We start from the raw sequence: 14,267 nt of genomic DNA on the forward strand, positions 1-14,267 counted from the left end.
TGCTTGCAACTTGATGGCACACAGCATAGTTATGCCTTCACCCACCTCTTCCCTGAGCCTCTGACTTTCTGTTCTCTGCCTACTTAGTATTCATCTTGTCTCATTTTTTATCTCATCCTTTCTCCAAGGAGTTCATAGTGGCATACATGAATCTGCCCTTCCCCACATTATCCTCACAACACATTTAAGTAGGTTAGGCTGAAAGACAGTGACTGGCACAAAGCTACCCAGTGAGCTTCATGGCTGAAGAGCTTAATCTCCCTACTTCTAATCTCCCCAACTATACAATACATCTTCTCTGCTGAAAGAACCTATGAACCTTATATCACTTTCCTTTCCTGTGCTGCTCTGTAGCCCCACCTCAGTCCCTTCCTGGCAACAGCATAAAGTTCCCCATCCCTAGCTTCTAAACAGTGTTCTCCAAGTCAGACTAATATTTTACATCCTTCAACAGTGTTTGCATTTATTTGCTGGCACCTTACCCATCATCCATTAATACATTCATGAATATTCCTTAACATTGCAACAACTCCCAAAATGGCTATGGCAATTTGCAGGTGACATACAGTTTTTATCATCTGTAGCCTCCATATCACCAGAAACTCTTGCGGGAACTTTCTGTATTCAGCATTCTTTAAAAATTGAATTTTCCAGTTACATTTTTACTTCTTTCTTTCCAAGCTTCTTGATAATGAGAGAGAGACACGCTTTCCTTTATCGTTGCCTGTAAGTTTGTAAGCAAGGGTTTGTTGTAACAATTTCACCAAGCATTTGGTAAAGAAGTTTATGCATTTCTTACAAAAGTACAATGGAATATTTTTTAAAGTCTCAATTAGTCACATCCTATTAAAATCAATTGCAAAATTCCCATATTATTTTAATGGCACACACTATTTACCCTTTTTAAAAGGAGCTATGAGACAAGCTAGTTGTATGTAGCCATTACAGTCACTCCCTCATTCTCTCCTTATCTTATAGATCAGGGCTATCCTGCTTCTATTGTCTTGCCCACATCCACAGACTTGATCATAAAATTCCTTTCTCCTGCAGCCTTTCACAAATTGGACAGCTTTTACTGCCTTTCAGTATATTTGTTTTATGTGCTTGTACTGAGACTCATTTGGACATTTCTAAGCAAGGATAGGGTAAATGGAATGATGGAAACAGAACTGAGTTAGTCAAATTAAAATAGTTTAGAAACCTTAATCCTCTACTGTAATATAAAAAGGTTCTTGAAAACACTTCTGAAAGATGCTTGGGTTTTGGTGAGCAACAGGGGGAAGGAATTTCTTAACTAGAGAACAGTTGTCAAACCCACACATCTACAGTCTTTACGGTTGTAAACTCAGTGTCCAGATAATAAACTGAAGAGCTTGTTTACAGTCTGTCTCAGGGGCTACAGTGAGATGTTAGAGAAGAACCAATCTTCCCAGAAAGACCTAAACTGTTTAGGACTTTAGAAGTCATAATCAGCACCTTGAAATCAACTAGAAAGCAAATGTGGACTCAGTATAGACACTAGAGCATGGGTTAGATGTAATCTCAATGTTATTTTTCTTTTCCTTGGTCCCAGTAAAGGAATAGACTGCCATTACCTGCAGACAGTCATTAAGGGTCCTCATAAGGCAATTCTGCTTCCTAGCTTGTATTTACAAAGACATCACTGATAACTGGTGAAGCTATGTAGCATGAAAAGGGAACTTCTCTGTGGAAACAACAGAGGCAGAAAGACTAAACTGCATTATTGACTGCAGTGAGCTGCCACACTCTCTCCACTGCCTCATAAGCAGCAGATCCCATCTAAAGGAAGGTAATGGCAAGATAGCCCACCACATATTAGCGAAGCTCTCAAGAAACTGAAGTTGAAATTTCATACTGCAGAGAACATAATCAATAGTGTAGGGGATTTCTATCTTCATCATTTGCACAAGAATCTTTTAGTTGCAATCTGCAATTGGAAACATGTAGGGAAAATGTGGATGTAGAACTAAACTGGTATTATCAGTTATTCCTTTTCTGTAGTATTGGTAACCTTAGTTGGTGGTCTATTTTTCTAAACTTATCCTTTAAACACAGACTACAGTGGTTTACTTAAACCACAGTTTGTTGCACACACCCTGGTTTGTATACCAGATGGAGAGAATAGACTACAATTTGTTCATGAATCAGTCTGCTGCTTGACTTCCAGCCTGTCTCCAAGCAGAATCTCTGGGGTCGTTTTCGCACTCACCTCCAGCCGGCGCGACCCCCCTCTTCACCGCGCAGGATCTGCGCGGATTTCGCACTAAATGCCGCGGAGCAGCCGGAAGAGCCGGAAACTCCCGTCGCAAAAGCCGCGCAAACGGAAACTGCTTTTTGGCGGTTTACGTTTGAGCGGCTTTTGCGCCGGGAGTTTCCGGCTCTTCCGGCTGCTCCGCGGCATTTAGTGCGAAAACCGCGCAGATCCTGCGCGGTGAAGAGGGGGGTCACGCCGGCTGGAGGTGAGTGCGAAAACGACCTGGGTGTTATGAATTCCCTTTACATTTTCTTATCTGCTAGCAAAATGTTGCTATTACAGACTACTTGGTTTAGGCCATCTGTAATAAATGGGAGTACTGCAGTCGGAGCCCTCTGCTCACGACCTGAGTTCGATTCCAGCGGAAGCTGGGTTCAGGTAGCCGGCTCCAGGTTGACTCAGCCTTCCATCCTTCCAAGGTCGGTAAAATGAGTACCCAGCTTGTTGGGGGGAAAGTGTAGATGACTGGGGAAGGCAGTGGCAAATCACCCAATAAAAAAGTCTGCCATGAAAACGCTGTGAAAGCAACGTCACCCCAGAGTCGAAAACAACTGCTGCTTACACAGGGGACTGCCTTTACCTTTAAAAGTAATGCACATTGGGGCCAAGAATCCCAACTGCAAATACAAGTTGATGGGGTGTGAACTGGCAGAGACTGACCAAGAGTCTTACCTTAGGGACCTGCTTACCTTAGGGACCGTCTCTCCCCATACGTTCCCCAGAGAGTGCTGAGATCGGGTTCTCAGAATCTCCTTACAATCCCCGGGCCAAAGGAGGCCTGTCTGAAGTCAACTAGGGACAGGGCTTTTTCGATCACAGCCCTTTGCTGATGGAACCAATTGCCGGAGGAGGTGAGGGCCCTGCGGGACCTTGGGCAGTTCTGCAGGGCCTGTAAGACAGTCCTCTTCCGGTTGGCATACAACTGACCGACATCTGAACATCAGAATATCGGAATATCTGAATACCTGAATAGCTGAATTTTAAGAAGACTGTAGAATAGCACGCTGACAATTGTGTTTTATTTTACTGTGTAAATTATTAATGTATCTGAATTTTTGATTTATTGTTAGAATTTTATGTTGTGAGCCCCCCTGAGCCCGCTTCGGTGGGGTAGGGTGGGATATAAATAGAAATAAATAAATAAGAGAGAGATCTTGGGGTCGTGGTAGATAACTCACTGAAAATGCCAAGACAGTGTGTGATTGCAATAAAAAAGGCCAACGCCACGCTGGGAATTATTAGGAAGGGAATTGAAAACAAATCAGCCAGTATCATAATGCCCCTGTATAAATCGATGGTGCGGTCTCATTTGGAATACTGTGTGCAATTCTGGTCACTGCACATCAAAAAGGATATTATAGCACTGGAAAAAGTGCAGAAAAGGGCAACTAGAATGATCACAGGTTTGGAACACTTTCCCTATGAAGAAAGGTTAAAACGCTCGGGGCTCTTTAGCTTGGAGAAACGTCGACTGTGGGGTGACATGATAGAGGTTTACAAGATTATGCATGGGATGGAGAAGGTAGAGAAAGAAGTACTTTTCTCCCTTTCTCACAATACAAGAACTCGTGGGCATTCAATGAAATTGCTGAGCAGTCGGGTTAGAACGGATAAAAAGAGGTACTTCTTCACCCAAAGAGTGATTAACATGTGGAATTCACTGCCACAGGAGGTGGTGGCGGCTACAAGCATAGCCAGCTTCAAGAGGGGGTTAGATAAAAATACAGAGCAGAGGTCCATCAGTGGCTATTAGCCACAGTGTGTATATATATGTATATATATATATAAATTTTTGGCCACTGTGTGATACAGAGTGTTGGACTGGATGGGCCATTGGCCTGATCCAACATGGCTTCTCTTACGTCCTTATGTTCTTAATTGGGTGGTAGAAGCCTAGGGCAAGCCACTCCATGTATTCCCCAAGTTGTATCCTGAAACAAAACAGGTTTTTCACAACCCTCCCCCAATCTTTTGCCATTCTATCACATTCCCTAACTTTTTCTCTCAGCTTGTGGGGGAAGAGTATACTGAGAGGGAGGATATGAATGAAGAGCTCTCTTTATGGAGAGGAGAGTATTAGAAATAGGTGACCTATGAACTGTTTTTGTCTGGTAGAATGGTTTGTGTGGAGCATTTGGAAACATAAATACAAGCATGTGATGAAGTGAGATCTTTTGTCCCACTTCCTTTTAAGCAGGAGAGGAGAGTCATCATTACCTGAGAGTGGGTGTACAGAGAGAAGGCAGAGGAACAGGAGTGTGCTGTGAAAATATCAATAGCTAAAACAAACTAAATTTTTGCATTCAGATATCAAAGCAAATCATATGTAATGGGCTAGATACTTAAATACAGCTTATTGTAGTACCTGAATGCCACAATCATGTTAGTAGAGATCAAATCAGACACAAACTTGAAGAATATATACAATTAAAGTTCTTTCTTTACATTGACATAATTCAAAAAGTAAGTACAATCTATTCATATTCCTTCATCAGTCTCAATAGATGTGTTCCTATTAAAAATTATTTTTTAAAAATTATTGCTTATCCTGCCCTTCCTGGAAAGAGCTTAGGGCACTGTACTCGATGTTATTCTTTATGAAGATACATCAGGGAACTGTATTTGGTAAAAGTACACTGTACTATGAGGGACAGTTAAATGCTAACTTATACTCCGAGCAAAATAATTCCAACTGTGTAATATTGCAGATAATTTGCTGGCATCCTTTTTTTTTTTTTTTAAGAGAGCCAAAATGAAGTCCTGTTTCTTCCAGCAATGAAAAAGGTATTCTTAACATCCTTTTTTCCTCCCTCTAGACATCTGAAAATACAAACTGCAGCTTCCATGTTTCCTGAAGTACAAGACAACCATGAATTTGAAGAATGCCTATAATGTGTTTCTGGAAGAATTCCGGGATAGACCAAAGCACAAAAATATGCTATTTGCTAAAGCCTTTCTGTAGTGAAAAACAGTCTAATACATAAGAAAAAAAATCAGTAAAAACTAATTTATTCTAAAATTTAGTATAAAGGAATACTTTGCAAAACAATTGTTTGCACATTTGATTGTTAACTGGAGGGAAGCACCATCAACAAAAAGAAAACTGTCTTCCTCACCTGAGGCAATCTACAAAAACAAGCTCAGTCAGGCAGCCATAAAGGGCAGAGGGCGGCTTCTCGCACTCAGAAGCTGAAGCCTCTCACAAAAGGTCTGAATTATCAGTCAGTGTAACCTAGGACACTGCTGGCTGGGGGTGTTCAAATGAGGGATCTGATTTGAGGAAACAGCCCAACAAGCCTGTAAAAGGAGAAAACAGAGCTACTGTAGCTAAACAGCTATGAAATGCATATGCTTCATTCATCTCCAAATATCATGCTCTGCCAAGGAAGTCTGTTACTAAGTTTTCAGTGTTTTGAACCATTGTGAGTGACTCTGGTAGGAATCCCAAATGCCTGCTTTTTTTTTTCAAAGTCAAAAGAAGTAAGCAAATTTTATCTTCAAGGCTCCTCCCCCTAAAGGGTTAGTGCTTAGTTTCTGACTGTGAGGAATTTTGTCCTTTTATGGATAGTGCTTTAAATTGAACATATGAAATATGAGAATGGATGCAATCTACCGCACAGATCTGTTTATTTCAGTTTTCTTTGTATAATAAATATTATTGGTTTTCTAGAAAGAAGAAAGGAATAGGGAAAGGGGAATAGAAAAGTGAAATTACAATTAGCACCATAATCAATCTGCATGGTAATGAGTCATTAACATAAACTATGTTTCACATATTGTAATTCATTATACACCATATCTTAGGCTTGCCAATCCCCAGGTCCCAGCGGGGGTTCTTCCGCTTTCCCAGGCTCCTTCCTGCCCCCAGTCAGCTGGCCAGCAGGGGGGGAGGGGGTGCCCCACCCCCAAAGCCACCATGTGACTTTCGCCCTCCAGAGGCTCCAGTCTCCGATTGGAAAGGCTTCCTCTTGGGATGAGGTGTCGGTGTTACTTTTAAAAAGTTGGCAGAACTTGTGAGTAGAGAGGCCAATCCCTCGCTTCAGAAATGGGCGGGAGGGAGTGGAACGTCTGCTGAGCACTTCATTATTCCCTATGTGGAGATCGATTGTCATAGGGTATAATGGGGAATTGATCTGGAGGTTTCAGGGGCTCTGGGGGAGCTGTTTTTTTTTAGGTAGAGGCACCAAATTTTCAGTATCGTATCTAGTGCCTCTCCCCAAAGTACCCCCCAAGTTTCAAAACGATTGGACCAGGGGGTCCAATTCTATGAGCCCCAAAAGAAGGTGCCCCTATCCTTCATTTCCTATGGAAGGAAGACATTTTAAAAGGTGTGCTGTCCCTTTAAATGTGATGGCCAGAACTCCCTTGGAGTTCAATTATGCTTGTCACACCCTTGTTCCTGGCTCCACCCCCAAAGTCCCCAGATATTTCTTGAATTAGACTTGGCAACCCTACCATATCTTCTTAAACTGTATGACATATTACATAAGTAGTAAGTCCTCCTCTTAACTATCTATTATTAATTTATATTTCTAGTATTTCCAGTTTTACATCCTGTAAGAGCTAAAATAAAAGAATAAAAGTTCACACCATTCTTAAGTATCTAGCCACACATATAACTTTCCCCAATATTTCTTTGCTTTTTCCTTAGATTTCCACGCCAGCAACTGAGATAAGTAGTCCATCTCTGCCATTTCCAAGATTTTCCCCATCAAATCTGATCTCGTAGGGATTTCCTGAAGTTTCCATTTCTGTGCAAGCAAAATTCTAGCTGCTGTAATAATATGAGCCAATAAATGCTCTTTGCTAAAGCCTTTCTGTAGTGAAATATTCATTAGGATATATGTTCAATAAAAATAGTTCTGGTTTAAATTGGATCTGAGTCTTCAAAATTCTCTGTAAAAGTACATGCACCATCTTCCAATAGTCTTTCACCACCTCACATGTCTACCACATATGATAAAATGACCCCACATTTTGTACATTTCCAGCATTTGTTTGACATATCTGAGTACATTTTAGAAAGTTTCTGAGGGGTTACATATCATCTATAAAACATCTTATACAGATTTTCTTTAAAGGCTACTGACCTAGTTAGTTTAATATCAGATTTCTATAACATCTCCCATTCCTCTAGCATAATATTACAGCCTACATTTTTTGCCCACTGGACCATACAGCCCTTTACAATCTCATCTTGCATCTTCATCTGTAGCAGGTATTAATATAAATTCCAAATCAGTTTGTCTTGAGGGCCCAGAAACATTTTATTGAATGGATATTGATCCATATTAAAACCTATTGTCTTGTCCTTGGCATATCTAGATTCTATTTGTGTTCTCATCCACCAGTTCATTTTAATATCAATGCCCTCTAATTCTTCTTTAGACTTCAAAATATTGTCTTTTTTCAGTAAATCTTCATATTTATAGTTCTGATTTGGAATTATGAGATTAGGCGGTGTGAACGCTTCCACCAGAGACACCCATCTTAGAATTTTCTGATAAATTCTCGATTTTAACCATGTCCATGTATGGTACAAAGATTTCCAAAGCCAATAATGTTTAAAATAAGAGTGTCCATCTAGTCTTTGATACCATAAGTACGCATGCCAACCCAAGGTAAGATCATGTCCCTCTAGCAATAACTGCCTTCTATCATTCAGTAGTGCCCAGTCTCTCACCCAAGTCAGAACCGAAGCTCTATAATACAGTTGCCAGTCAGGAAGACCCAGACCTGCTCTTGTTTTAGTGTTTTGTAGTATTTTTAATCTAATTCTAGGCTTTTTCTTATGCCAGATGTACTCAAGAGACCATTTTATTCAAGTCTTGAAAAAACACAGTAGTTAAAAGCATCAGGATAGTTTGAAATAAAAATAACAGTCTTGGCAGAATATTCATTTTTATTGAAGCTGTTCTTCCCATTAATTATATATTCAGATCTTACCATTTATCCAAGTCATTAATTTCTTTTAGCAATTTGTCATAGTTGTCCATCTCTAAATCACTGCATTTATTCAAAATGCATATGCCCAAGTATTTCACTTTTTTCTCATAAGGAATCCTGATTTTTGTTGAAAAAGGTCAATTTGCGCCATTGTCTTGTTTTTTGCCAAGAATTTCGTTTTAACATAGTTTACCTTCAAACCTGTCCAATAACCGAATTGATTAATCCTGTTTTTCAGAAACTCAATTGAGTCTAATGGTTGTTCTAATATAAAGACCACATCATCCGCAAAGGCCCTCAGTTTGTATTGTTCACCCTTAATTAATGCCCTTTTAATACTTGGATCTTCTCTTATTTGATTATTCAATATTTATAGGCACAAGATGAAAAGAAGTGATGATAGCGGACAGCCTTGTCTTGTATCTTTCTGGATATTAATTGATTTTGTTAATTCACCATTCACCATCACCTTTGCCGTTTGGGAGGAATATATTGATTGTATCATCCTCAAAAAGTTCTCACCACATTCCATACCTTTCAGTTGATGTATCATGAATTGCCAACTCACGTTGTCGAAGGCCTTCTCTGCGTCCAAACAAATTAGTGCCAATTGCTTCTCTGGATGATTCTCATAGTACTCCATTATATTACATATTGTTCTAACATTATCTTTCATGTGTCTTTTGGGAAGAAATCCTGCTTGGTCTTGATGTATGATGACCGATAGCACTTTCTTTTAGCGTTGCGCCAGTATTGAGGCAAAATTTTTATAATCCACATTCAAAAGGGAAATTGGCCTAAAATTTTTAACATCTTTCAAATCTGCACTTTCTTTTGAGATTAAAGATACTTCTTGCCATGAATTTGGTATTTCAGCTTTTTTTTTATTGTTTCTTAGAGATGTTTGAATGGTATTGATATACAATCTTCGAAGGCTTTATAAAATTCTGCAGGTAGACCATCTGGACCGGGTGATTTGCCGTTCTTTTGCAGTGCTATTGCCTCTCCCACTTCAGAAAGGAAACAGCCCAACAAGCCTGTAAAAAGGAGAAAACAGCTACTGTAGCTAAACAGCTATGAAATGCTTATACTTCATTCATCTCCAAATATCATGCTCTGCCAAGGAAGTCTGTTACTAAGTTTTCAGTGTTTGAGCCATTGTGAGCGACTCTGGTGGGAATCCCAAATGCCTGCTTTTTTCCTTCAAAGTCAAAAGAAGTAAGCAAATTTTATCTTCAAGTCTCCTCCCCCTAAAGGGTTAGTGCTTGGTTCCTGACTGAGGAATTTTGTCCTTTTTTGGATATGCTTTAAATTGCACATATGAAATATGAGAATGGATGCAATCTGCTGCACAGATCTGTTTATTTCAGTTTTTCTTACTGTCTGTGGCAGCGTAGCCTTAATACAAAGAGCCAAAATACTAATTTCGATTACATATTTTTCGGGGGTAGAAACGGCTCCCAGATTTATTGTCCATTATACCCTATGACAAGGTGTTTAAAGGGACTGCAATTCCATTTTTTTTAACCATCCACCCCTCCTTTAAACACCCTCTAACACTAGCTTTAAATGTTTCCTCCTCCATTGGAGTCCCTTTAAACATCTTGGAAACAATGGAGGATGGGGACACCTTCTTCTGGGGCCCATAGAATTGAACCCCCTTTTTGAACCTTTGGGGGAGGTTTGAGGGGAGGCACCAGCAACTGTACTGTACTCAAAAAACAGCCCTCATAGATACCCCCAGATTTATTATCCATTATACCCTATGACAAGGGAATCAAACTCATTTGTTAGGAGGGGCAGATATGACACAAATGGGAGCTTGGCCATGTGTATCATAAAATGTAATGCAAGGTAGCAGAGATATAAACTTTAAAAAGAACACAGAGGCTGATAGCAGATGGCCGCTTTGGGGTGGCTTGAAGCTGCCCCGAATACAGCTGGCTGTAAATAGAGTGCCCCAGAGCTTCTGGATGGCGCTTGCAGAAAGTGGTGGGCCGTGGGCATCAGAGGATTATCTGGAATGCTCATGCATCCCTTTCCCCGAGCGCTCTTCAGGCAGTTCCAAGCCTTCCAGATGGCCGGAAGCCACCTCAGAGGTGCCCCAGCAAAAAGGTACCACTTTTGACGTGGTGCCTTTTTGAGGCAGGTGGAGCAGCCCAGAGGACGGGGTGAGTACGGAATTGGGATGCCCGCCAGATGTTTGCATGTGGAGAGTTTTTTTGGGTTGCCTCCTGTGGTGTCCCTGGGTCAGCCCAAAGTGCCGGTCTGTTAGCAGCTAGACAGACACAATTAAAGATATTATTTTTTAAAATACAAATGTGCTTGAAACTCTTGCAGTATTTTGTTTAAAATGAAAAGGTGGGAGAATGATGGGATTTGGCAATGCAATTTTAAAATAAAACATCAAGAAAAAGCACAAGGAACCACAGAGACTAAAAATATAAAATGCTCTGAGCCTGGGAAAACAATGAAATGGCATTGCAAGCTTCTCCGCCCCCCTCCCAGGGTCTACTCAGATTGGCAATGGCTCTCCAGTGTAATATCCCCCTTTGGGTGTGGGTTCCCAGGTTAAAATACAAACAAGCAGAACAAAAATACCATCCATTTAATTCCATTCAGTAAAGAGAAGCTGGCTCAAAGCATCAACTCTGTATTTATGAGGACACAACTCCAGGAAGCATGAGCTTCAGAAGGGTATAGGAATGCTGAAAGTGAAACTGATCTCCACTCCATTGAAAGGCATTGCAGCACAGATAGAGTTGCAAGGAAAACATGAAATGGATTTTCCATTAAGGTATCTAGGCACTGAGACCTTAATGGAAAATCCATTCCACATTTTCCCTGCAGCTTTGCTTCCTGCTGCAGCTGGCAAGACAAAGCAGAAAGAGCAGGGAACTTTGTCAGCCTTGAAACTTCAAAGGGTGAGCACAGGAGTGGGGGAAGAGAAAAGAACCCCTTGGGCCTGATTAAAGCCCTGGGTGGACCAGTTCTGGCCCACAGGCTGAACATTTGATGCCCCTGCCCTATGGGGACCATTATGTTAGCCAAAATGCCCTCAAAACGAGGTTGGGGAATTAGTTAGGTGGGCACCTGGCTCACTAGGGATCTTTTTACCTATGTATACAAGATTAACCAACCAGAGAGTGATGCTTAAATAACGGAACTCTAATTTAGTAAAACCAATTATAATTTATTGAGAAAAATATAGTCTTCCATACAAGATAAAAATATTCATACAATCATACACACAGTCCTAGGAAAAATAGATAGATCGATAGGGGAACATAAAAGGGTAGACACACAGGGTAATATTGCCTATCGTAGTCTTCGAGGAAGGCTGCAATGGCGACAGAGAGGAAATGGGTAAGGGACCCGAAACTGATCAGGAATCGGGGATGGATCTATGCAGTGGGAGGTGGGATACTGCTAGAAGCACACCTGTGGGTAGCTAGTCCACAGGTTATAAGGACTCTCTTGAGCCCTCAGGGGATGGGAGGTATGAGGGAGGAGAAAGGGGAGGCTCTGTAGTGACCATGAGGGCTGGACACTTGCAGAGCCAATAGCGAGTTCCTTGGTGGCACCTAATTGGGTACCTGCTCTTGACCAATGAACTTCGCCTAGGTCCTGTGTACCTGAAAGGACTTCCAGATTGCAACAGGGCCTGGGGCGGCTCCAAGGTGTCAGTCGGGAAGAAGAATAGAAATGGCTACTGGGTGGGGAAACACTTAAGATTAGACGGACTTATCTGGGAAGGTGATAATAGGGAATCAAATATTGACCTAGGTATCCCCCGGTTTAGACAAAAGACTTGGCTCTGGCAGGAGATGGTCTTCCTCTTTTCCTATCTTCTCCTGGGTCTTTGTCTCGGGTTTTGCTAGACAACAGGGATGACAGTTGAGTTGATAATCCACTCATGGGGCAGATGGGTCGCTTGCAGGCTAAAAGGTGACATAGGGTGTGTGCGTGAGCCTTCCACTATGAGGGAATGAAGTCCAGCCTGGCGGGAAGATGGCTACGAGTGGTGTTAGCGTTACACGGTGGATTCCATGTTCAGCGCTTCATAACCGGTTGCCTGGATAGCTCCGTGGCGGCGCAGTCTCATCCGCTCCATGGCTGGCCCATGCGATGACGGGGAAACATCCGTTCGTGTCAGCAAGCATTCTGTACCGGTTTAGAATGCCTATATAACTTGTGGCTGCTTGTACACATAAGTCCCTTATATTCCTGGATAGTTTTGCCCACACTCTCTGGCCAGACGTGTGTGTGTGAGCTCACTTCTCCAGGCGCCCTGGCAACCATACTGGTGACTACAATGTTCGGAAAAAGGGGGCTTTTCCTCACAATTAACTATAATGGAGCCAAAAAAATTCAGCAGTCCGAAATATTTACCAAATACTATACCAGAATTGGGATTTTAGACTATCAGGAAATGCCAACATTTTGGAAGTTCAATACACCCGAATCTGAAAAATACCAGATGTGGGGGTTTTTTGCACACCCTTAGTCAGCAGTTGGTGATCAAAACTCTTTACTTTGTACTGTTATTGCCAGTCACAAAATGAAGCAATTTTTCCCTGAATCAACATCCAGATTGCAAAATGTCATAGTCCTACTGTACACCAGGCTGTACCTGGAGTACTGTGTATAGTTCTGGAGGCCTCATTTCAAAAAGGATGTGGACAGAATGCAGCAGGTGCAGAGGAGCTCAACAAAGATTATCAGGGGCCTTGGAGACCAAACCCTGTGAGGAGAGGCTGAGGGACTTGGGAATGTCAGCCTGGAGAAGGGGGGGGGGGAGACATGACTGCTTTCTTTAAGTATTTGAAAGGTTGTCACTTAAGAGGGCAGGAAGCTATTCCTGTTGGCAGTAGAGTATGTGGTTGTGGTAGAAAGTGCTATCAAGTCACAGCTGACAATAGTTTGCCATTGCCTGCGTCACAGCCCTGGTATTCCTTGGAGGTGTCCCATCCAAATACTAGCCAGGGCTGACCATGCTTAGCTTCCAAGATCTCATGAGATTGGGCTAGCCTGAGCTAGAGGTCAGGCAGCAGAAGATAGGACTCACACTAACGGGTTAATATTACCGGCAGAAAGGTACTGGCTGGATATTAGGACTCTTTTCTTCTTTTTTCTTTTTACAGTAGGAGTAGTTCAGCAGTGGAACCAGTTGCCTAGGAAGGTGGTAAACTCTCCCTCACTGGCAGTCTTCCAGCAGCAGCTGGATGAACACTTGTCAGAGGTGCTTTAGGCTAATCTGCATTGAGCAGGGAATTGGATTAGATGGCCTACATGGTGCCTTCCAACTCTTACTCTATAAAAGTTCCCATTGTCAGGGAAATTGCTATAGAACTTCAAATTTAATCATATTTTAACATCTTTTTGGCATATTATTACTCACAATTGCTGATAATTACCTGTGATTACACATGCAGTCTTGCTTTTCTAATATTTATTTTATGCTGAAGATAGGTAACTGCATTATCTCCTTGAAGGCACTGAACTAAATCATGCAGATACTTATCAACAATCCATCCCACATAATTACATAATATTAACAAGCAACATGCCTGGTGCCTGCAAAACACACTGAACTTCAGTGGCTTCATTAAAATTTTCAATGGTTGCATCTGCGCTCACTTTGTCAGTGCTCATTTCTTTTGGTTAGAACAATGTAACGCTTGTGAAGAAAAACAGGGGGGTTCGTTTTCTGTGCTCTTGTTAAGCAGCTGACTGATTAGAGCTGATTTTAAAATAAAAGGCACTAAGTGTTTGGTCTGGTGGCTATTTATTAAAGGACTCTGGTTCTAAATTCTAATTAATTTTGGGCTGTATTTTCTGCCTGTCAGTAGTGTGGGTGACACAGACCCCCATGCAAATATATAGACAACGATATGTATTTATTTATTACTTTAATCTTATATCCCGCCCTCTCTGCAAGCGGACACAGGGCAGCTGACAGTCAATTCAAAAACATTTACAATTACAATTTAAAACAAAAAAAAATTTAAAATAAATTTTAAGGTGCTGTTCAATCTCAGTATAG

The 14,267-nt window shown here is 41.4% G+C and overlaps 1 protein-coding gene across 2 annotated transcripts in view; it reads left to right on the plus strand.

Moving 5' to 3' along the window:
• The window catches only part of MTHFD1L (methylenetetrahydrofolate dehydrogenase (NADP+ dependent) 1 like), a 269,374-nt gene extending 255,426 nt beyond the window's left edge, over nt 1-13,948 (plus strand). Inside the window, exon 28 of one of the 2 annotated variants that reach the window (XM_060240830.1) lies at nt 13,694-13,948. The gene's annotated coding sequence lies outside the window, so the exon portion shown is untranslated. Of the gene's footprint in view, nt 1-5,091; nt 5,325-13,693 lie in introns of those variants that run through there. The other variant, XM_060240823.1, reaches the window with a different exon arrangement.
• The last annotated feature ends 319 nt before the right edge of the window (nt 13,949-14,267 follow it).

This window comes from Heteronotia binoei, chromosome 1 (genome assembly GCF_032191835.1).
Source record: "Heteronotia binoei isolate CCM8104 ecotype False Entrance Well chromosome 1, APGP_CSIRO_Hbin_v1, whole genome shotgun sequence".
Taxonomy (NCBI): domain Eukaryota; kingdom Metazoa; phylum Chordata; class Lepidosauria; order Squamata; family Gekkonidae; genus Heteronotia; species Heteronotia binoei.